This window comes from Palaemon carinicauda, chromosome 14, assembly GCF_036898095.1.
Source record: "Palaemon carinicauda isolate YSFRI2023 chromosome 14, ASM3689809v2, whole genome shotgun sequence".
Lineage (NCBI taxonomy): Eukaryota > Metazoa > Arthropoda > Malacostraca > Decapoda > Palaemonidae > Palaemon > Palaemon carinicauda.
In genome coordinates, this window is record NC_090738.1 from 128,723,181 (window position 1) to 128,746,792 (window position 23,612).

General features: G+C 44.2%; 1 protein-coding gene across 1 annotated transcript in view; it reads left to right on the forward strand.

The window, feature by feature from the left end:
• LOC137653020 (ribosomal silencing factor RsfS-like protein, 312) overlaps positions 1–23,612 on the forward strand; it is a 124,955-nt gene that overhangs the window by 77,038 nt on the left and 24,305 nt on the right. The gene's annotated exons all lie outside the window — the stretch shown is intronic.

Consider the following 23,612-nt stretch of genomic DNA (forward strand, 5'->3'; position numbering starts at 1 on the left):
GTCGTATATCTAACAAGGGCGTTTGTAAAACACTATTCACAGGCTGTCTTCCATTTAGATAATCCCTTCATCAAAGGGGGAGGGCCGTGACAGGCCCTAGAGAATACAGTTGGGTTACCCTACCGACACCCACCACTCGCGCTCACTAGGTCATCCTTCTGCAAGAACATATGGCTTGGCAAGGAAAGGGTGGGTCCGTACAAAAATCATCGGGAAGGGTTTCGCCGGGCGTCACAGGTCTCTCCCCAGAAATAGATTTTTCCTTCGTCAAAATCCCTTTTCTGGGTCGAACCTGTGACGGCCGGCGAAAAAGTACCAGAGAATGCCTTCCAAGCCCAATAAATTAATAACATAATGAGGAGAATACAATCACCATGTACGACAATACTATGATATAATAAAGTAATCGTCCAATTACCAACCAGCCAAATGACATAGGGAACGTAAGGTTAAATAATAATGACGACAAGGAACCAACTGAGTGTCGAATCGCAAAAGGCATCAAACCTTACATGTCTAAGTATATCTAAACATTAAAGGAACGGTAACTACAATAACAGTTAAACCATAGGAATTAAACATGGCAAATATCATAGGGCTAACGAACTACCAAGGAGAGCGGCGACGTGGTGTGAGTGGCGGGTAGGAGGGAGAAGAGAAGAGATGGAAGAAAGGAAGAAGAGGAGATTAATGGGGAGAGATAAGGCTCCCCTCTGCCATCGTTGGGTATTTAAGGGCCTGTAAGATCTTTAGATATTGGCGTTTGACAACCATAGGGGATTTCCAACCCGTATATTTTTTAAAATCACCAAAGTCCCTGTTCTGGAAATCATTGTTGGAGGCATCTACTGTCCGTATATCATGAGCCTGGGGAAATGATTCCGGATTAGTATGTTTAATGAAGTAGAGGATTTGTTGCCTGATACCGTGAATGGAAATAGTACCTCCTTGTTCCCTGATAACCAAGGAGCCAGACGAGCGGGTGGCAGTTCTAGCTAAAAAGGGGCTTGAGAGTGTGACTGTACACGGAGAAAAATCCTGGGGATGAAGAATAATCTTCCGAGAGGAGCACCTATTTTGCGGATCCTCATTTTTTAGCTAGGGAAGCTTTGTCTGGAAAGGAGTACTTCGGCTGAAGGGAGGAAATCTATGTTTTCCGGGTTTCGTGAGAGCTGCTAGTTCTGATGTTCCATCACCTGAAGCTATAGCCGTTAGAAATAAAGTCTTCCTAAGAAGAGTGATATAAGAGCAGGATTCATTGTCCGTGTCCATCGCAAGTTTGAGAACACCGTTCAGAGACCAAGAGTCCTTTTGTGGCCGAACCGAAGGTAGAAGCCTAGCACATGTTTTTGGGGTTGATGAGAAATAGGAATCAGCTAGGTTAATGTTGAACCCAACAAGGTAGATCTTCTTCAAAGCTGACTTGATGGTGGTTAAAGTGCTAACTGTTAGGCCTTTGTCAAATAGGAACCTCAAGAAAGAGATGGCTAAATGCGGGGACATACGAGTATGGTCTGCACTCTTAGGGGACCTACTAGTTGTTAACGGCCGAATCATATTGGCGAATTGTCGAGTCCCTTTTTGTCCCATTCGATGAAGAGATCGTTTCCGGTTCAATGTTCGCATCTCTACGAGCTGCCAACTTCCTGTAGTCCACAAAGTTAGAGTTTTGGCTATCCTTGAGTAATCTGACACAGTGAGTTTGGATACTCGGGTCAGTTTGAGGAACGGGATCCGGATGGGACTGAGTTTCAACTCGAGGAGGAGAGGAAACCAACTGTTCTTGGCCAGTGAGGTGGTACTAAAGCCACTGCGCCCGGGAAGGAGCGTAGTTTGTGTAAAAGTTTTTAGAAGATTCCCTGGGGGAGATAGGGAAATCTTCTTCTAATGGTTCCAATCCCGGGGTAATGCGTCCATGGCATAAGCCCGAGGGTCCAGGGTTGGGGTCACATAACAAGGAAGTTAGTGATTCATCTGAGTTGCGAATAGATCTACCTGGAGGCCTGGAACGAGCCTGAGTATCCACCGGAATGAAATTATGTCTAGAGACCATTCTGACTCCAGTGGATCCGTCCTGGATAGTGAGTCCGCTCTCACATTCTGGCCTCCCGCTAGGTGAGGTGCTGACAGGAACCAGTTCTCTTCTGTTGCCCAGGCGAAGATAGTGACCAGGATCTGATTCAGGTTGGGTGACTTGGATCCTCCCCTGTTGACGTAGTGTACTGCGTCTGTGCTGTCTGACACTACTCTGATGTGGGTCGACCTCGGAGGAGAGTCTCTCTTCAGGGTCAAGAACACTGCCATGGCTTTGAGAACAATGATATGGGACTGTTTCATGGAGAGTGACCAAGAACCTGAAACATCTGATGTTCGGAGTAATCCCCCCCATCCACTTAGAGACGCGGCTGTATGGAATGTCACTTGTGGAGGTGGGAATTGTAGAGGAACCGATTTGGAGAGGTCCTTCGGTTCGGACCATGGGTGTAGTCTCATTTTCAAGACAGAGGGGATCTTCGAGACCATGTCTCTTATAGGTACTGTAGCTCTCTTTCTCCAAACTCGATTGATGTCTTTGAGTTTGGCTTTTATTAGATCTGTTACTGAAGTGAATTGGAAAAGTCCGAGGATACTTTCTAAGGCTCTTCGGACACCTGTTTGTGTTTGAGAAAATTTTTTGATCTTGGAAACTATTCCTCTTACCTTTTGGAAGGGAGAGACAACGTGTGCTTCGAAAGGTCCCACTGAATGGCTAACCATTCTAAGCGGACTGATGGTTGCAGGCGAGATTTTTTGGAGATTGACCCGAAATCACAGGTTGTCGAGAAATTGGAATAATTCCTTCGTAGCTCTGTTGCCTTCTATGACCGGCCGGGCCCAAATGAGCCAACCGGCCAGATAAGCAATGATCTGTATCTCTTGGTTCCTGAGTTGTTCTAACACTCTCTCTCCTAGTTTTGTGAATATCCTGGGATCAATGTTGAGGCCAGAGGGCATGTCTTGAACACAAAGGCTTTCCTGCTTAGGCGGTAACCCAGATAAGAAGAGAAGTTTCGAGCTAAAGGCGCAAGATAATAGTCGTCGGTAAGATCGACAGAGGTGGTGACGGTCCTACGGGGAAGTAAGGTCCGTACCTGAGAGATAGTCAACATCCGGAACTTGTCGCAGAGAATGTAAGAGTTTAGCTTGACAAGTCCAGGTCCACTCTCAATGCCGCCAAGCCTTTCTTCGGAATTGTGAATAGGTGGCTTTGGAACTTCAGTGATCGATCCCGTTTGATTGCTTCTTCTTGAGTAACCCTGTGGTGTACTCTTCCAGGATGGGAGTGGATTTCTGGGAGAAGGTCACTGGTGGAGGAGGAGGACCTTGTGACCATTTTCACCTCAAACCTTTAGAGATTATGCTATGAGCCCACAGACCGAAGGTCCAATGGTCTCGAAAGTGGTAAAGTCTACCCCCTACCGGGACCACCGCATTGTGAGGGGGTGAATCTAGGTACTTTCCTTCTCCGAGCCCCCTTTTTTCTAGGTCCGTCTCGATGGCGAGACTGTCTTCTACTCCTGTAGCTTCCTCTCTGGTGTCCACGAGAGGAGCCTGAGGGTTCGGATCTAGGGCTGTATGCAGGTAAAACATCCCAACGGGGTTGGGCTGTGTACCTGGGGAATCAGTGAGGTAGACCACCTGATGAGGGGGATTTGGATGCATAGACGTCGAATCGGAGGGAGGCTGTGATGACGAGTGGGTAACCGACTATCGATTCCTGTCTGATAGAGGCCTCAGACAGAACGTATTTCCCACAACTAACCCGATCAGACCATCAAACGTGTAGGTCGAATTGGAAGGGCAGATCTTGGAATTATCGTAACCCCCAGACTGACAACATCCTGGTCCAGACAGATCGGGCCTGCCCTTTAGGAAATAATACTGTTACCTTCGGTACCTTGTCTAACCTAACCAAGGCAATCTCTTTCAATCGAATGAATCCGTTGAACGGGAATTCTAGTACCTGGGAGTAAATTCTAGGTCCCCCAGAGGGAGGATGTCTATGCCATCCAGATTTATGGTACCATCTATATATGGAACATGTAAGGCAAATCTCTATGCGTTGTTTTTATCGAAGGAGGTTACTTCGATATGCCTGGGGCTGTAGGGGGAAACTTCTGAGTTCCTGAATGGATCTGACTCACTACCATACTTTTGAGCTCTGTCATAGCCCCTTGGTTTTCCCTAGAATGTGTTGCTTTTAGCAGTCACGGTTTATGCAGGGTAACATGAACATCAGGATCCATTAAGGGTCCTAGGTCGGTGACGTAGGTAATTGCAAAGCTGAAGGCTCAAAATTCATCCCCACCTACCTGCCCGTCCATGGGGTCGTCGTCCAACCTTAGAGAGGACACTCTGAGGAGATAGGGACCTCTAGATGGAGCATTTCTTCCCAACCTTGATAACCAAGGGCGGAGAGCCTCTCTTGCAGGCCAGAGAGATTCATCATCATCCTGACGGGAACCATGTAGGCGAACCTTCTGTAAAAGAAAGGGGACATAAGTCTGGATGTTCCTTGAACTTTGGTTAGTGATCCTATTCACAGGCTGGGATCAACTGTACAACTCATAAAAATCATTTTTAAAAAAAAATCATTTAATGTACTATCTTTTGGGGTATAGTTCGACACTTGTATTCATGAAATGTGACACTGTTGGCGCATCCGCCACAGGTTGGCCACCCCTGACTCAGACGTTCAGAACCGGGTCTAACATTATTTACTGGCTATTAGTATTCTATTGATTCATCTGTTCACTGACCAGAGTTTCAAGGAACAGTAGATAGCCTCTCATGGCATGGTTAGTCTCGACCCGGCCCTTCATTAGAAGGGGCCAACGTTTGGTTCCCAGTACTGAGTGGAAACTTATTTCTATTTGAACACTATGTTGTATGGATATTTATTCATATTTAGGCATAGTTAGAATTGAATATGTATAAATATAGGCATAATCAATTTATTTCTATTTGAACACGATGTTGTATGAATATTTATTCATATTTAGGTATAGTTAGAATTGAATATGCACAAATATAGGCACAATCAATTTATTTCTATTTGAACACTATGTTGTATGGATATTTATTCATATTTAGGCATAGTTAGAATTGAAAATGCATAAATATAGGCATAATCAATTTATTTCTATTTGAACACGATGTTGTATGGATATTTATCCATATTTATACATAGTTAGAATTAAATATATGCATAAATATAGGCATAGTTATGTTCATATATTTTTATTTGGACTTTCAAGAATAACTAATGAATATTACCAACGCAAATTCAAAGTGTCATTAAAGTAAGTACAGTTTACTTTGTATTCATGTTAAATCCTTTCCTTTACAGCAAAACAAGAGATTGGCCACCCGTGGTCTGAGTGAGCTCTGTCTGTAACGGAGCTCCGGTAACAATCCCCGGTACAAAGGTCCGTCATAGTGACAACGTGAACACCAGAGGAAAACTAATATTAACCTCAATGCTGATCGCCTGTACGATATCCGGTTAAGCCGGAGATTCGATGAAAAGGAACGTAATAACGATATTGTGATTATTTATGAAAAAGGGGTTCATACCCTGATTCTGATCGTCTGATTGATCTCTGTTTGTAACGGAGAACTAGTGACAAAGGTCCGTCATCGTGAAAACGTGATCCTTAGCGGTACGATAACATTCTCTAATACTGAATGTTTGTGTTATCTCCAGTGAAGCCGGAGATTCGATGAAAAAGGGACCGTAATAATGAAACTGTTTAGTCTTCATCGGTATCACATTGTTAACTCCGGTTCTGGCCGTCTGCTTGATCTCTGTTTGTACCGGAGATCCGGTAGCAAAGGCCCGTCACCGTGATATCGTGACCGTTCCCGGTACGATAACATTAACCTCAATGAATGATTGTGTTATCTCCCGTGAAGCCGGCCGTAACGGTGTAATTATGATCAAACATGACAAAGGTTCGTGTGTAAAAGGCTTCAGCCGGAGTCCGAGTGCCGGATTACACCGTTGCACTCCAAAATCTGCTCCTGAACGTTAACTAGTTCTCACCCAATGAGTATCCATATAACGGAGCATAACTCAAGGCGGAGCTAAGCATAACTTCGGAGCTAAGGGTGTCGGTATAAAACGACCCCAATTAATGACTCATACACTAACGTACCTATTAATATTGTTAGCTATATTAACAGTAACCACATCAATAAAAACGTTTATAATATTAAACGTACTATCATCAACTCTGATACTAAGAGGAGGCTTGAATAACTCGTGATCGTATAAAAACGGAGAACGGGAAATTCACCTCTCTTACTCGAGCTAACAAAGAAAACGAGAGAAGGGATAACTCATATCTGTAGAACAGGGAACGAGCAGTCTCTGTTTTCGCTCTCAAGGTTACATAATAAAAAACTAACATCACACAATAAAACAAGAACATTAATAAAATTGATTGCTTTTCTTAGTAATAACCAAGAACGAAGAATAACGTAACAAAAAAACAAGGATATAGTCTAAATCGAAGCCTCTGAGGCGAGAACAAACTAACAGACTAAATCGCTAAACTTTAATTCGCTATTCTTTAAATCGCTATTCTTCGTAGGTCCAAATTGGACTTGCAAGCAAATAAATACCATAGTAAAAATTAATGATAACACTAAAAGGCCATAAAACGTAAGTGATATAACCAAGATGACAGAGTACCAGATGGACAAAATTAACTAGAATATTTACCGAAGCGAACATAACCCAAAATGGCTGCCGATACCTCGGCAAGACAATCGCTTCCAAAACTAAAAACCACCATATTGGAAACAGAACAAATGCCCGGTACTGTCAAAAGCTGCCAAAACAAACTATGGTACTTAACATTGGTAAGGGTGAAGTATCAACGTCAGTCATGTTGAATTAACGACAATCACTTCGAAAAACACTGGGCAAAACACTTATCAACTTTGCTGGCTAGTCCAAAACAGAAGGATGACCTAGTGAGCGCGAGTGGTGGGTGTCGGTAGGGTAACCCAACTGTATTCTCTAGGGCCTGTCACGGCCCTCCCCCTTTGATGAAGGGATTATCTAAATGGAAGACAGCCTGTGAATAGTGTTTTACAAACGCCCTTGTTAGATATACGACACCAACAAGGTGCTCGCGCGAGGGTTGTAACCTCTGCATTCCATGCTTTTAATTTTCTCTGGTATATTTGGAAGATTTATATCAGAAAAAGTACAAAGAAGGACTTTTTCGCCGGCCGTCACAGGTTCGACCCAGAAAATTATTTTTGCCATCATTCATAGAATTTTCTACATATTTTTCATAGATTATTGCTTTGTAAAATCCTATTTGATTTTTTTGCAAAGATTTTGCAGTACCCTGTATAGTACATTTCCTAATTATTTCTATGATACTTTTTCTTTTGTTTATAGTGCTTCTCCATTAAAGCTGTTTAAATGCTAACATTTACCCTAAATAAAAAAATTCCCATTTTCTTTCCCTGCATAGAAAAAAAATTGCCTCCCTCTCTAGTTACCTCCGCCAACAAAGTTGGAAGTTGGTTATGTTTTTCCCTGGTTTGTGTGTGTGTTTGTTTGTTTGAGAACAGCTTCCTGGCCACAATTTTAATCGTACAGTAATGAAACTTGCAGAGATTAACTGTTATGTAAAAAGCTGGCAATGATTAAATTGAGGAAGGTCAAGGTCATGGTCAAGCAAAATGACCAATTCTCGTAATCAGCCATAAGTTTGGACATCGTTGTCACAGAAACTTCAAACTTGGCTCAGATTTGAGTGTATGAAAATCCACGTCAATACCCTTTTACCCCCAAAGGACGTACTGGTACGTTTCACAAAAGCCATCCCTTTACCCCCATGGACGTACTGGTACGTTCTTGCAAAAAAATGCTATACATTTTTTTTTTTTCATATTTGTGATAATTTTTTGAGAAAATTCAGGCATTTTCCAAGAGAATGAGACCAACTTGACCTCTCTATGACAAAAATTAAGCCTGTTAGAGCAATTTAAAAAAAAGTATACGGCAAAATGTGATGGGATAAAAATAACCCCTTGGGGGTTAAGGGTTGGAAATTTCCAAATAGCCCGGGGGTAAAAGGGTTAAGGTCAAGGTCGTGAAATAAGCTGCCACGGCTGAAGTCTGCACTTTACAGAGTGCCTTTCTAGTTATGTTATAGGTTAATCTGGCAATTGGTGGCAACAGTTTAGGTGTTTGTATAAGAGTTCTTTCATTACATTTGCGTGCTGAAGACATTTTTCTGTCTGCAATTCAGATGGTTTTTAATGATTTTAGGTTATGTATTTATTTTAATAGAGGATAATTTCTGGGATTAATGTCGTACTTTGAATGCTGGTGAGAGTGGTTCAAGTGACTTTTTGGTGTGCTGGACACAGGATTGAGTTTTGATTAATCATTTTGAGGAATGTGGTTCAATGACAGTTCTTCAGCTGATAGCTGATTGCTTTATTAGTTCAAAAAGTAAAAGAAAAAGTAAAAGTAAATTAATGTTTAGTTTATGATTAAGTACAGAGAAGTCCAAGCTAGTAAAGGGATTTTGACGAAGGAAAAATCTATTTCTGGGAAGAGACCTGTGACGCCCGGTGAAAAGGTAATCCACTCAGAGACGTGTCTGTATGAATTGTCACTTGTGGAGGTGGGAATTGAAGAGGAACCGATTTGGAGAGGTTCTTCGGTTCGGACCATGGTTGTAGCCTCATTTTCAAGACAGAGGGGATCTTCGAGACCTTGTCTCTTAAAGGTACTGTAGCTCTCTTTCTCCAAACTCGATTGATGTCTTTGAGTTTGGCTTTCAATAGACGATCTGTTACTGAAGCGAATTGGAGAAGGCCGAGGATTTTTTATAAGGCTCCTCTGGACACCTGTTTGTGTTTGAGAAAATTCTTGGTCTTGGAAGCTATTTCTCTTACCTTTTCACCGGCCGTCACAGGTCGCCCCAGAAATTACATGAAATTATGGCCTTTGCCACTCAAGCTATTTTTGAGCTTTTTAGGGTTATGGAGTAAAGGACTTCATATGTTTTTCCTGCTTTTGCTTTGTCTGTGAATGTAGGAAGGTCTATGAGGTAAGTAAGTGCTTCTAGCCCTGCCCTATTTTGAATCCTAGGCTTACTTTCTAAAGTTTTGCTCTAGTTTCAGTCAGTAGGGTTATGATGGGACATAGCGCACTATATAGTTAATTGCCTCTCCGTGAATCTTGCTCCCTGAATTACTTCAGGTCCTTCCATGGTATAACCCTCATTTCTGTGATCTAGCCTGCTCTATACGACTACACTACTGGATTCCAAAATAGGAGTCTGGATCCCTCCATCCGTTGAAGTGATAGTTCAAGCACAACTTTTTTATATATCATATACACCTGACAACACTTGAGATTACCAAACAATTCTTCTTCACCAAAGGGGTTAACTTCTGCACTGTAATTGTTCAGTGGCTACTTTCCTCTTGGTAAGGGTAGAAGAGACTCTTAAGTTATGGTAAGCAGCTCTTCTAGGAGAAGGACCCTCCAAAATTAAACCATTGTCCTCTAGTCTTGAGTAGTGCCATAGCCTCTGTACTATGGTCTTCCACTGTCTTGGGTTAGAGTTCTCTTGCTTGAAGGTACACTCGGACTCAGTATTCTATCTAATTTCTCTTGTTTTGTTAAAGTTTTTGTAGTTTATAAAATATCACAAATTTTTAAGTAATTTGTATTTTTCAATATTAAACTTAGCCGGTGATCATATAAGCTGCAACTCTGTTGCTCGACAGAAAAACCTACGGTCAAAATACGCCAGCGATCGCTATGCAGGTGGGGGTGTACATCAACAGCGCCATCTGTCGAGCAGGTACTTAGTACTCCAAATAAACAAAGAACCAATTTTCTCTCTGTCGGGCTACCGGCAAGACCTACTAATACGCTGTTACTAACTGGATTTGTTTTCACAACTATTTGGTGAAGTACACTATTCTAGTTTTGAGCTTTCGCTATGCAGGTGTTTTATCTTCATCTCAAAACTTGAACTCGTTTTGGATAGAATTAATTATGGTGACAAAGAGAGTATGGACTCTCTTTCACTTTTAAATGGCCGACCCTTCCCTTAGACGGAAGTGTGTTTAGGTTTTTAGTAATTTTGCTTAACACGTTATAGATCTATATATTTTATGTCTCTCCGCCTTTATTAGGCCTCTTCGATTAACTTTCCATTTATTATAAACATATAAAAATAAATTTTTATGTTTTGTTTATATGCGACCTTTCCTGATAGTAGGCGGTCCTAACTTGGAACCGAAGTTAATCAACGTTGAGCCCGTTATATCGTATTTAGCCTTTAAAGAATTTAAAACTTTTTAAATTTAATGTTTTATGAAAGAATTTCTTTGATAGTCTTCGTACTGTTTTCAAAGATGAACTAACGTTTAGTTTTTTAGACTACGCAGTTGTTGACGTTCAGGACGTTCAACATGCGCTCTATCGTTACGATAGAGAGAGAGTGTATCACGGTTTGACTTTGCAGTAAGAGTAAATCGATTCTGACGTTTCGTTCATTCTTTCTTAGCTTAAATGTTTTAAATTCTAAATTAAAGGAACTTTTTATTTGGAAAACCTTTCAGTTTTTTCCTTTAGTCAAATAACATGTTTTTTTTTGACGATATATAATTGGGCTCTTCTCTTAGGTGCGAAATCAAGAGAGAAAGAGAGAGAGAGATAGAGACGGAGGGAGAGAGTGGAGAGAAAACGTTCCTTTCAAGCGGGTAACGTTGTTCTCGTGTTACTCTCCTCCCTAGTCGCTGTACGGGGAAGAAGGTAAAACGTTTCTAGGGTTTTATTCTTGTCCCCAGGCTATGTGCGGTAAGAGATTGTAAACGTAGTTTATTTGAACTAGTGTTTAGTCTCTTTCCCAGCCACTGAATTTTTTATCTTTATATATGTTTTCTGTTTTTTGCTAGTATTAATGAGCTGCATTATACGACTGATTTCGCAATTACTACCTTTTAATGAAGGGTAGAATTGCGTGTTTCAGATAGAAATCAGTAAAAGTTTCGATTTCAGTGAAATAAGTGCAAAACAGAAAATCGAAGTGATAAAGTGATATGCGCAAAGTGTTACAGTGTTGCGTCCGAGGGTTCGTCTGTTCGTGCCTGTCGTTCACCTAGTCCGGGACCTCTTGCAAGCTCCCAAGCCCAGGGGAGAAGTAATGTCGAACGACTTATGGGTTCGTCAGGCCTTGATCAACGAACAGACGTTTCCCTCCGTGGTTTCGGGCGTATCTACCCAAGATCGCCCCACCCACACAAAGACGAGAGAGCCCATTTATTTCTCGTCTGCGGAAGAGGTTTCTCGTAAGAAACCATGGACCAAGGTCTCGCAGCTTATTAAGCGCAAGTCGGTCCCTTCCGCGCAAGTCCAACGGCCCAGTTGTAGCCACTGGGTTAGTTCGGACTCGCTGCAGTCTTCCGACGCCTGCTCACCTCCTAAGAGAGGCAAAGCGGTACCGCATCAGGCAGTCACACCGTCTGTTGCCGCACCTGCTCCTGTAGACCCTAAGTGGTCTTTGCTGCAGACCATGCAGTCTCAGTTAACGTCATTGATGCGGGACTTTCGTGCGGAGAAGGTTGACACTGCACCAACCTCTAGCCTACAACCAACACGGTTGTGCGTCCTGTGGACGCTGAGGCGACCTTCTGCCGCACTCCAGCTGAGAGAGTCCTGCCACCCATGCGTTCCAGTGTACCCTGCCAGCCGCATGTTGACGTTCAGTAACGCACGGAACCTTCCGTTGACGTTCGCGAGGTACAACAACAGTCTAAGTTGTTTTGTTTTGACGCGGTGCGTCAACCTCCGCATTATAGAGTTGTTTTGACTGCTCAGTATAGACAGTCAAAGCAGTCTCGAGTGAACACTGTATGTCCTCACGCACCTGTTGTGGTTGACAGTTCAGTTGTTGACAGTTCACAGACTGTCAAGCAGTTACATGACGTTGCCTTCTGGTCTGCTACTAATGCACCAGTGAGAGACTCACTGAGATAACCTAGCTTTTATCGGACAAGGTTCCTGTAGATGAGAAAGTGCTGTTCTCCCTCCTACTGATATTCCCTTGAGGACTCTGTCATTTGGAGAGGAGCCTTAAGCTGCTTAGCCTCCTATGGACTTTAATTAAATCATGATGATTTTTTAAGGATCTTCGTCCGGATCTTGTAACTGCTGCTCCTCATTCGCCTAAACGTCAGAACTTACACTAGGCCTAGCTACTTCGAAGCCATTGTTTTTAAGCTAGTGCTCTCTCGCTCTCCTAGAGAGCGTTACGTTGGCTAGGCGACTGGTTTTTGCACCAGGAGGAGTTTTAGGGATACAGCCTTTGATTTCCCTTCTTTTAAACTGGCTTATAGAGCGAGAGTCTGATAGGACACGAGAGAAGTTCTCGGCTTGGGAGTTCATGCCTCTGCCCAAATAGACTTCTCATTTCTGGTAGACTCGCCCTGGCGCCTAGCCAGGAGACGCTCCAAGTTGTTTACAGGACAACTTCTCAGCTTTTGTCAAGCCTTTGAAGTTTTGCTGTACTATTATGTCACACATAACAAGGCTTTCAGGGATGGTAAACGGTTCCGCCTCAGTCGCTAACCCCATCTGTTGCCACACCTGCTCCCGTAGACCCTAAATGGGCTTTGCTGCAAGCCATGCAGTCCAAGCTTGCGTCCTTGATAGAGGACTTAAATGCGGAGAAGAACCTTCTGGCCAACAACCTTCCAACCGGTCGGTTGTGCGCCCTGTTGACGCTGAGGTAACCTACTCGCGTCTGCCAGTTGAGGTGGTTCCTCCTTTTGGCCAACAACCTTCCAACCGGTCGGTTGTGCGCCCTGTTGACGCTGAGGTAACCTACTCGCGTCTGCCAGTTGAGGTGGTTCCTCCACCGATGCGACCCAGTGTGGGTTGCCAGTCGCACGTTGACGTTAAGCAACGCTCGGAGGTGGTTGTTGACGTTCAGGACGTTCAACAACCAGCAGAGGTGACTTGTTGTGACGCAGTGCGTCAACCTCAGCAACCCGGTAGGGTGTTGACTGCACAACCCAGACAGTCTAGACAGTTTCGGGTTGACGCTGTACTTCCTCGCGCACCCATGGTTGTTGACAGTTCACAGACTGTGCAGCAGTGCTATGATATTGCGTCCGGCTCCGTCACGCATCCACCAGTGCGACCGGATTCAGCGAGTCAGACATTGCCCACTCCGTTGCCGTTTCCTCATCAGTTTCGGATGAGGAACCCTCTGATGAGGACGTTGCTGAACAAGACGATCAGCCCCCAGCCCTGCTATCCATCCAGAAGATGCTGAAGAAGGAACGCTGCCCAGTCAGGCTGTGGATGAGTCTGGTAGGGACACTGTCATCCGTGGATCAATTTGTGTCACTAGGAAGACTACACCTCCGTCCTCTTCTATACCATCTAGCTTTTCACTGGAAAAAGGACAAGACGCTAGAAGCGGTCTCGATCCCGGTTTCCGGAAAGATAAAGTCTTGTCTGACTTGGTGAAAGGACTATATCAACCTTAGAGAGGGTCTTCCCCTGACTGTTCAGACTCCCAACCACGTTCTCTTCTCGGACGCATCAGACGTAGGCTGGGGTGCGACATTAGACGGTAGGGAATGCTCGGGATTATAGAACTCTAGTCAAAGGACAATGCATTTCAACTGCAAGGAGCTACTGGCAGTACGTCTGACCTGGAAAAGCTTCAGGTCTCTCCTTCAAGGCAAAGTGGTGGAGGTGAACTCGGACAACACCACGGCTTTGGCGTACATCTCCAAGCAAGGAGGGACCTACTCTCTGACATTGTACGAGATCGCAAGGGACCTCCTCACCTGGTCAAAAGGTCTAGACATATCACTAGTAACGAGGTTCATCCAAGGCAACTTGAATGTCATGGCAGATTGTCTCAGTCGGAAGGGACAAATAATTCCAACAGAATGGACCCTCCACAAGGATGTATGCAAGAGACTTTGGGCCACCTGGGGCCAGCCAACCATAGATCTCTTCGCAACCTCGATGACCAAGAGGCTCCCAATATTTTGCTCACCAATCCCGGACCCAGCAGCAGTTCATATAGATGCCTTTCTACTAGATTGGTCACATCTATATCTATATGCATTACCTCCGTTCAAGATTGTCAACAAGGTACTGCAGAAGTTCGCCTCTCACGAAGGGACAAGGTTGACGCTAGTTGCTTCCCTCTGGCCCGCGAGAGAATGGTTCACCGAGGTACTTCGATGGCTAGTAGACGTTCCCAGAACACTTCCCCTAAGGGTGGACCTTCTACGTCAGCCACGCGTAAAGAAGGTACACCAAAGCCTCCACGCTCTTCGTCTGATTGCCTTCAGACTATCGAAAGACTCTCGAGAGCTAGAGGCTTTTCGAAGGAGGCAGCCAGAGCGATTGCTAGAGCAAGGAGAACATCCACCCTTAGAGTCTACCAATCGAAGTGGGAAATCTTCCGAAACTGGTGCAAGTCAGTATCCGTATCCTCGACCAGTACCTCTGTAACTCAAATAGCTGACTTTCTCTTATATCTGAGGAAAGAACGATCTCTTTCAGCTCCCACTATCAAGGGTTACAGAAGCATGTTGGCATCAGTCTTCCGTCACAGAGGCTTAGATCTTTCCAACAATAAAGATCTACAGGACCTCCTTAAGTCTTTTGAGACCACGAAGGAGCGTCGTTTGGTTACACCTGGTTGGAATTTAGACGTGGTACTAAGATTCCTTATGTCAGACAGGTTCGAACCGCTACAATCAGCCTCCCTGAAAGATCTCACCTTAAAGACTCTTTTCTTGGTATGCTTAGCCACAGCTAAAAGAGTCAGTGAGATTCATGCCTTCAGCAAGAACATCGGATTCTCATCCGAAACGGCTACATGTTCTACAACTTGGTTTTCTAGCCAAACACGAGCTGCCTTCTCGGCCTTGACCAATATCGTTCGATATTCCAAACTTATCGTATGGTTGGAAATGAACTAGAAAGAGTCTTATGTCCTGTAAGAGCTCTTAAGTTCTATTTAAAAACCTTTACGAGGCCTGTCTGAAGCTTTATGGTGTTCAGTTAAGAATCCATCTTTGCCTATGTCAAAGAATGCTTTATCCTATTTTATCAGACTGTTAATACGAGAAGCTCATTCCCATCTGAATGAGGAAGACCAAGCTTTGCTGAAGGTAAGGACACACGAAGTTAGAGCTGTCGCAACTTCCGTGGCCTTTAAACAAAATAGATCTCTGCAAAGTATAATCGACGCAACCTATTGGAAAAGCAAATCAGTGTTCGCGTCTTTTTATCTTAAGAATGTCCAGTCTCTTTACGAGAACTGCTACACTCTGGGACCATTCGTAGCAACGAGTGCAGTAGTGGGTGAGGGCTCAACCACTACAATTCCCTAATTCCATAACCTTTTTAATCTTTCTCTTGAAATATTTTATTATTGTTTTTGGGTTGTCCGGAAGGCTAAGAAGCCTTTCGCATCCTACTTGATTTGGCGGGTGGTCAAAGTCATTTCTTGAGAAGTGCCTAGATTAGAGGTTTTGATGAGGTCCTGTTGTATGGGTTGCAACCCTTGATACTTCAGATCCTAGGGGTCGCTCAGCATCCTAAGAGGATCACGAGGCTCCGTAAGGAAGACGTACTTAAAAAGGCAGAGTAATTGTTCAAGTCGACTTCCTTACCAGGTACTTATTTATTTTATGTTTGTTATTTTGAATAACTGCTAAAATGAAATACAAAATACTTAGCTCATAATAATGTAAACATGTAATGCTGGTCTCTACCCACCCCCCTGGGTGTGAATCAGCTTATATGATCACCGGCTAAGTTTAATATTGAAAAATGTTATTTTTATTAATAAAATAAATTTTTGAATATACTTACCCGGTGATCATATATTAAAGGACCCTCCCTTCCTCCCCAATAGAGACCCAGTGGACCGAGGAGAAAATTGGTTCTTTGTTTACTTGGAGTACTAAGTACCTGCTCGACAGATGGCGCTGTTGATGTACACCCCCACCTGCATAGCGATCGCTGGCGTATTTTGACCGTAGGTTTTTCTGTCGAGCAACAGAGTTGCAGCTTATATGATCACCGGGTAAGTATATTCAAAAATTTATTTTATTAATAAAAATAACATTTTTCCTAACATACTTACCTAGAACTACTTTCTTAGGAGTTACTGGTAACTCTTCCCAACCGACCAGAATTTTGTGTAGTTTACCTTATTCCCGTTTTCTATGGGGGTAACCTCAGGCGGAGTGATACGCGTCCTGAGGCGACCCGGGGTCGGAGAGCATGCTCCTCAGTAAGTTTCTGGTCGCGACGTGATTACCATCTCGCCGCGCTCTCTCTTACCCAGTGCGACCCTTTGTGTCTACCACACGGTCCTCATGTGTCTTTACCCTTATCCTTTCCTCTGTGTCCCTGTGTCTCTTGGTGTGTTAGTGTTTCGTTATGGAACATCCCCGTCGTTGGCCTGGGCCTGTGGCCGGTAAGTCTTGTGGGGCTTTCCTCTCCAAGCCCGAGGTTGACCCCCACTCGCTGTGTTCATTTTAATGTTGTAACTGTTCTTGAAATATTTTATTTTTCCTTATTTCCATTCCTCACTGGGCCATTATCCCTGTTGGGATCCCTTGGCTTATAGCATCCTGCGTTTCCAACAAAGGTTGTAGCCTAGCAAGTAATAATAATAATAATAATAATAATGACATAGCATATCGTATGGTTCCTGTGAAACCGGGGAACAGATTTTATATGCATGTATATTTTAAAAGTTTCAGCTGGGAACTGAACAGTTGCATCATGTTTCATATGGTAGTGAGTTTTCAGGCCAAAGTAGGCTTTGCTGCTAGCCCATCTCAAACATTTTCCAAGTACCATTAATGTAGGTACTACAGTAATACCTCTGCTACCTTAAGAGTACCTTGTCTTGTGCAGGCACAAAAGTTTACTGTTTTAAGTAAACAATGGGGAAAGCCTAAAGTTAACATTTTGAAGTATTCACCAGGCTAGCTTCTCAAAATGAAGATAATACGGAGAAGAACTTGACTAATATGAGATATATCCTAGAAAACTTTATTTTCTGAAAGGTATCGGAATAAGTTGAGGTAAGGCAAGTTCTAATAATGCTTATTGTTCTCTTGTCGTCTGATGCTGTCACTTTTATGATGACCTGTTCGCTGTAGTATTACTTAATTTTATGGGAGTAAATAAATTATTATACTATTTGCCTTTTAAACCCTGGCTCCCACATCAGTATTTTATAATTTTAAACACAAGACTTAACTGGTGGTTATATATATAGCTTATGTCCCTGACGTCACAGCAGAAAATTCAAAACTTGCGCCAATCGCCGATTGGATAGCCAGGTGTGCTACATGCGCGCCTCTAGCGAGGTACCTAGAAACCATTCCATCGGTATCCATATCTTCCCTGCCAGCACTAGCGGTAACATTGGTTGGAATATTCTCCTCGCTTTTTGACTGATTATTGCTTTCCTTTTGGTGAAGTACAATAATTCTGGTTTTTTGACTCTCGCTTGATTGGATTTTCGTTTGGATACTCTAGTTATATGTTTGGATATTGATATTTTGACCCTTGCTTGTATTTGATCTCTTACAAATTTCAAAATGGCCACCCCCTCTGGAAGTTTTAGGGTGTGTGCTAGTGGGTGTAAGACCCAATTATCAAAGGCCTCCATTGATCCTCATTCACTCTGTATTAAATGTAGAGGTAAAGTTTGTAAACTTGATGATAGGTGTGACGAATGCCTTATTTTGTCTGATCATGAGTGGCTGGAATTCGATCGCTATATGCGAAAGTTAGCAAGAGATAGGGTAAGACGTAGTTCTCATTCTTCTAGAAACTTTTCCTCTTCCCATGTCACTGTACCTATTCCTTCCCCTGTAGTGGTAGTTCCTGATCCAACTAGGAGTACCGTACCACTGATGAACCAACACTTAAAGATATGATGTTGGCTATCCAGGCGTTGGGTGCAAAGGTAGAGTCTATCGCTGCGGATAGAACGCTGTTAATGTCTGACATTAAGCTGCTGAAAAGTGAAAATGCTAGAGGTGCACTGAGTGTTATTAGTGCTGTGGAGGGTGTGCCTGCTCGGGCTTGTCGTTCTCCTAGTCCTAGACCTCTTCCAAGCTCCCCAACCCCTGGGAGAAGGAATGTCGAAAGACGAAAGGAAACGAGAGGCTTTAGCTCCTGAGCAAACGTCCCCTCAAGCGTTCCTGTTGACGTTTCCCAGGACGTTCGCCCTTACCATAGGAAAGGTGAGGTTAAAATGTTTGGCTCATCATCAGATGATGATATTCCTAAAAGAGGCTGGCATCAAGCATCCAGACCTCTTAAGAGGAAGTTTGACCAGCATCCTTCCAGGACATCACAAGAAGGCTGTAGTCATTGGAGCAGCCCTGAACGCTTTTCTTCTGAGGAAAGCTCGCCTTCTAAGCGTTCTGCCAGGACGTTAGATTCTGCTGAGAATCGTCTTGCTGTTGAACAGTTATCTGAACCGGGCATGACCTCGATTCATGCTCCTCCGCCTCCTTCAAATTGGCTCTCGCCCGCTGGTCGCTCTAAGCGGTCTTTGAGCGGTGGAGAGGACGAGCCTGCGATTGACATTTCGCAAGCAGATTCTAATTTAAATGTTGCAAGAAATGCAGCAGAAGCTTTCATCATTTATGAAAAGCTACCAGACTCCGGAAGCCTCCTCTCTAAACACTAAATGGCGCAAGGCGGCGAGTCGGGAAATGCTTGTTGATCAAGTTTCTAAACGCGTTTAGCGTTCGGCGACGCGTAGCATTCCACGTCCTGATGAACGTGACGTTAAACGTTCTACTCGTGAGGTTGAACGTCCTGCCTTTCAGGAAATCGAGCGTCCTCCTAATCGAGGTGCTGTTCATGCACTTAGTAGTGATAGTGAAAGCCCTACTACAAGCGCTTTCGAGCGTTCAGCAAGGCGCGATGTCGAGCGTCCTCTTGAGCGTTCTTGTTTAGCTAAGCAGGACGTTGTGCGTCCTTCCGTTTGTAAAGTCGAGCATCCTCCAGGACGTGACATTGAACGTCCTTCCATCGAGCGTCCTCCGGGACGTGATGTCAGCCATCCTCCTATCTAGCGTTCACCAGAACCCGAGTGTCCTCCGGGGCGTGACGTCGAGCATTCTTGCATCGAGCGTCCTCCTGTACGTGATTTAGAACAGCAAGCATCCAGACAGGACGTTGAACGAGACCCAATACTTCTTAGCTCTGATCGCGCGGATCGCGACCGTTCCGAAGAGCGTCAAGGGTCTTTGTCGGAGGAAGAAACTGATGTTCCTCTTTCTCCTACCGAGCCTTTTGAGGAGTTATCTGAAGAGGAAAACTCTAAGTCTTTTTGTCCTTCGGTAGACTTAAAGAAGCTCATGAAGATTTTTCATGGTGAGTTTCGAGAGTCTTTTGTTCCCGTTGCTCCACGATCGCCTCCATTGGAATTCACTCTAGGGAAGCCTAAGAAGAAGTCTCTGTTTACCAGAATGGTGCTGTCACGTTCATCAAAAAGAGCACTTAAATTGATGGGAGACTGGATGGGATCCAAGAAGGAACAAGGGAAAGCGGCCTTGGCATTCCCCCCTACTAGATTGGCATCTAGGTCCAATATATGTTACGATACAGGAGAAGTTCTCGGCTTGGGAGTTCCTCCCTCTGCCCAGGGAGACTTCTCAAGCCTGGTAGACTCTCCCCGTAGATCGGCCATGAGGAAGACCAAGGTTTTTTGGTCTACCTCTGAATTGGACCATCTGCTCAAAGGTGTCTTTAGAGCCTTCGAGGTATTTAACTTCCTTGATTGGACTCTAGGGGCCTTGGGCAAGAAGGTTGCTACGCTCAAAGAAGGGGACTCTTTGAGCTTAATCCATGTCATGTCCTACATGGATAAGGCGTTGCGAGACGGGGCGAATGAGTTGGCAGCGATTTTTACAGCAGGCATCCTCAAGAAGAAAGCCCAGTTGTGTTCATATCTGTCGGTAGGGGTTACTCCCTTTCAGAAATCTGAATTGTTGTATGCTCCGCTGTCGTCATCTCTGTTCCCACAAGATCTTGTTAGGGAAATCTCTTCCGCGTTAACGCAGAAGGCCACTCAAGACCTAGTCTCGAAAACGGGAAGGAAAGTGTTACCATCATCTTTCGTTAGCCGCAAAGTTACTCCTTTTCCAAAAATTTCCCAGCCCTTTCGAGGAAAGTCTTCCGGTAGAGGTAACTTTAAATCAGATGGAAGGGGAACTAAGAAAAGAGGAGCCAAGACAGGGCGAAGCAGAGTCTGACTGCTTTCGCCTTCAGGCAGTAGGAGCCAGACTACACACCTTCTGGCAGGCATGGGAGAAGAGGGGTGCAGATCTTTGGTCAGTCCGACTTCTAAAGAAGGGCTACAGGATTACTTTTATAAAGCAACCTCCTTTAAGGTTAACCCCAGTGGATCTCTCTCCCAGGTTCAGAGAGGAATTAAAGAGGCAAGCATTACAGCTTCAAGTGTCTCTCTTGTTGGAGAAGGGGGCTATAGAAAGGGTACAGGACTGGCAGTCACCAGGGTTTTACAACCGCCTTTTCCTGGTTCCCAAGAACTCGGGGGATGGCGTCCAGTTCTGGACGTAAGTGCTCTCAACGATATTATCCAGAAGACAAAGTTCTCAATGGAGACGTCGAAGTCAGTCCTTGCAGCAGTAAGGAAAGGCGACTGGATGGTCTCACTGGACCTCCAGGATGCTTATTTCCACATACCGATTCATCCGAGATTCAAGCATTTTCTGAGGTTCGTATTCCAGGGAGATGTCTTTCAGTTTCGAGCCCTGTGTTTCGGCCTCATCACCGCCCCACAAATCTTTACAAAGCTTATGGTCAATGTAGCAAGGATTCTCCACTCAAGAGGCATCAGAGCCTACCTGTACTTAGACGATTGGCTTTTAAGAGCTCGCTCTCAAGATCGCTGCCTGAAGGATCTTCAGACAACATTGAAGTTGAAAGAAGAATTGGGTCTTCTGGTCAACAAGGACAAATCTTCTCTGACACCATCACAAGAGATTTTATATTTAGGAATGATGATTTGGAGTCGAGTTATTCGGGCTTTTCCCTCTCTCTTAAGGACGGAGCAAGCTCTCCAGAAAATACGTGCGTTTCTAGGAGAGCAGAGGTGTTCTGCAAGGAAGTGGATGAGTCTGTTGGGGACTCTCTCCTCGTTAGAACAGTTCATCTCTCTGGGAAGACTGAATCTTCGACCGCTCCAATTTCACTTCAATTCTTACTGGAATAGGGAGAAGGATTTGGAGAACGTTTGTATTCCTGTTACGGAGTCAATGAAACGTTGCCTTCAGTAGTGGAACGACCCGATCAAGTTTCAGGAAGGTTGCTCATTAGAGCTGAAGAGCCCAGACCTTGTGTTGTGTTCTGACGCCTCGGACTCGGGGTGGGGAGCAACACTGGGCAAACTGGAAGTATCAGGGTTGTGGACGGAAATTCAGAAGTCCTTCCACATAAATCAAAAGGAGCTGCTAGCAGTCCTTTTGGCCCTGAAGAACTTGGAAGGGTCAGTCCTGAACAAGGTAATACAAGTTAATGCCGACAACACCACAGCATTGGCTTACATTGCCAAACAAGGAGGAACGCACTCGATTTCCCTTTACGAGACGGCAAGAGATCTGCTCATCTGGGCAAAGGAAAGACAGGTGATTCTACTTACAAGGTTCATTCAAGTGGAGAAGAATGTTTTGGCAGACAGTCTCAGCAGGAAAGGAGGAGTCCTATCCACAGAGTGGACTATACACCTAGAAGTGTGCAAAAGCCTGTGGAAGCTTTGGGGTCGCCCTTACATAGACCTGTTCGCGACCTCAAAGACCAAGAGGCAAGAGACGTATTGCTCCCCAGTGCCAGATCTCAAAGCAGCACACACGGACACGTTCCTGCTAGATTGGTCAAATCTAGATGTCTACGCTTTTCCGCCTTTCGAGATCCTGTACAAAGTGCTACAAAAGTTTGTAACAAGCAAATGGACCAGAATGACCTTGATAGCCCCCTTCTGGCCCTCAAGAGAATGGTTCACAGAGGTACTGGAATGGATGGTGGACACTCCCAGAAGCCTCCCTTTGCAAGTGGATTTACTCAAACAACCCCACTTAGTACGAAACCACCAGTGTCTCCAAAATCTTCGACTAACTGCCTTCAGACTATCGAAAGACTCACAAGACCTCGAGGCTTTTCAAAGGAGGCAGCTAGAGCGATTGCAAGAGCTAGAAGGTCTTCAACCATCAGAGTCTATCAATCCAAGTGGGAAGTTTTCAGGGAATGGTGCAGGGTCAACTCTGTTTCCTCTTCCAGTACCTCTGTAGATCAAATTGCTGACTTCCTTTTATTCCTGAGAAGGAAGCGAAGTTTTTCTACATCAACTATCAAGGGATACAGGAGTATGTTGGCGACTGTATTCAGGCACAGAAACCTGAACCTTTCAAATAATAAAGATCTACAAGAACTAATTAAATCCTTTGAGACAACAAAGCAACGGAACCAAGATTCGCCAACTTGGAATCTGGATGTTGTTTTAAAGTTTCTTATGAGTGACAGGTTTGAACCCCTGCACTCTACATCTCTGATGGACCTCACGATGAAAACCCTTTTCTTGGTTAGTCTGGCAATGGCCAAGAGGGTTAGTGAAGTCCATGCATTCAGTAGAAATGTGGGTTTTCAGGATAATAAAGCGATCTTCTCATTACAGTTGGGTTTTCTCGCTAAGAATTAGCGCCCTTCCTAACCTTGGCCTAAGGCCTTTCAGATTTCGCATCTGGCGGACGTGGTTGGAAATTACTTAGAGAGAGTTTTATGTCCAGTAAGAGCCCTCAAGTTTTACTTAGACAGAACGAAAAAGTTAAGAGGCAAGTCGGAAGCACTATGGTGCTCGGTGAAGAAACCCTCCTTGCCAATGTCTTATGAATGCCCTGTCATACTTTATCACTTTTAATTAAAGAAGCTCATTCTTATTGCAGTGAGGCAGACTTTAGTCTTTTAAAGGTCAAGACTCATGAAGTGAGAGCTGTGGCAACCTCGGTGGCATTCAAACAGAATTGTTCGTTGCAAAGCATTATGGACACAACCTTCTGGAGAAGCAAATCTGTGTTCGCTTCACACTATTTGAGAAATGTCCAGATTCTATATGAGGACCGATACACTCTGGGACGTTTGTAGCAGCAGGTACAGTGATGAGGGAAGAATCCACCACTACTTTCCCATAATCCTAATACCTTTTCTCCTCTTGAAACTTTTATTTGGTGTTTATGGTTGTCTTGTGGAGATTGAGACTGTCTTCCGCAATCATGATTTGTCAGGTGGTCTATTTTTGTTCCTTGAGAGCACCTGGAAATGGGTATTAGAGGAGGCTCTGTCACAGAGAGGTGTGATCACAGGTTGGCAGCTCCTAGGGATCTTCAGCCCCCTGAGAGGACCGCTGGATCTTATAAGGAAAGCAGACATAATGGCAGGGTATCATTGAAGTCAGATTCCTTATCAGGTACAAACCCTTAAGCTT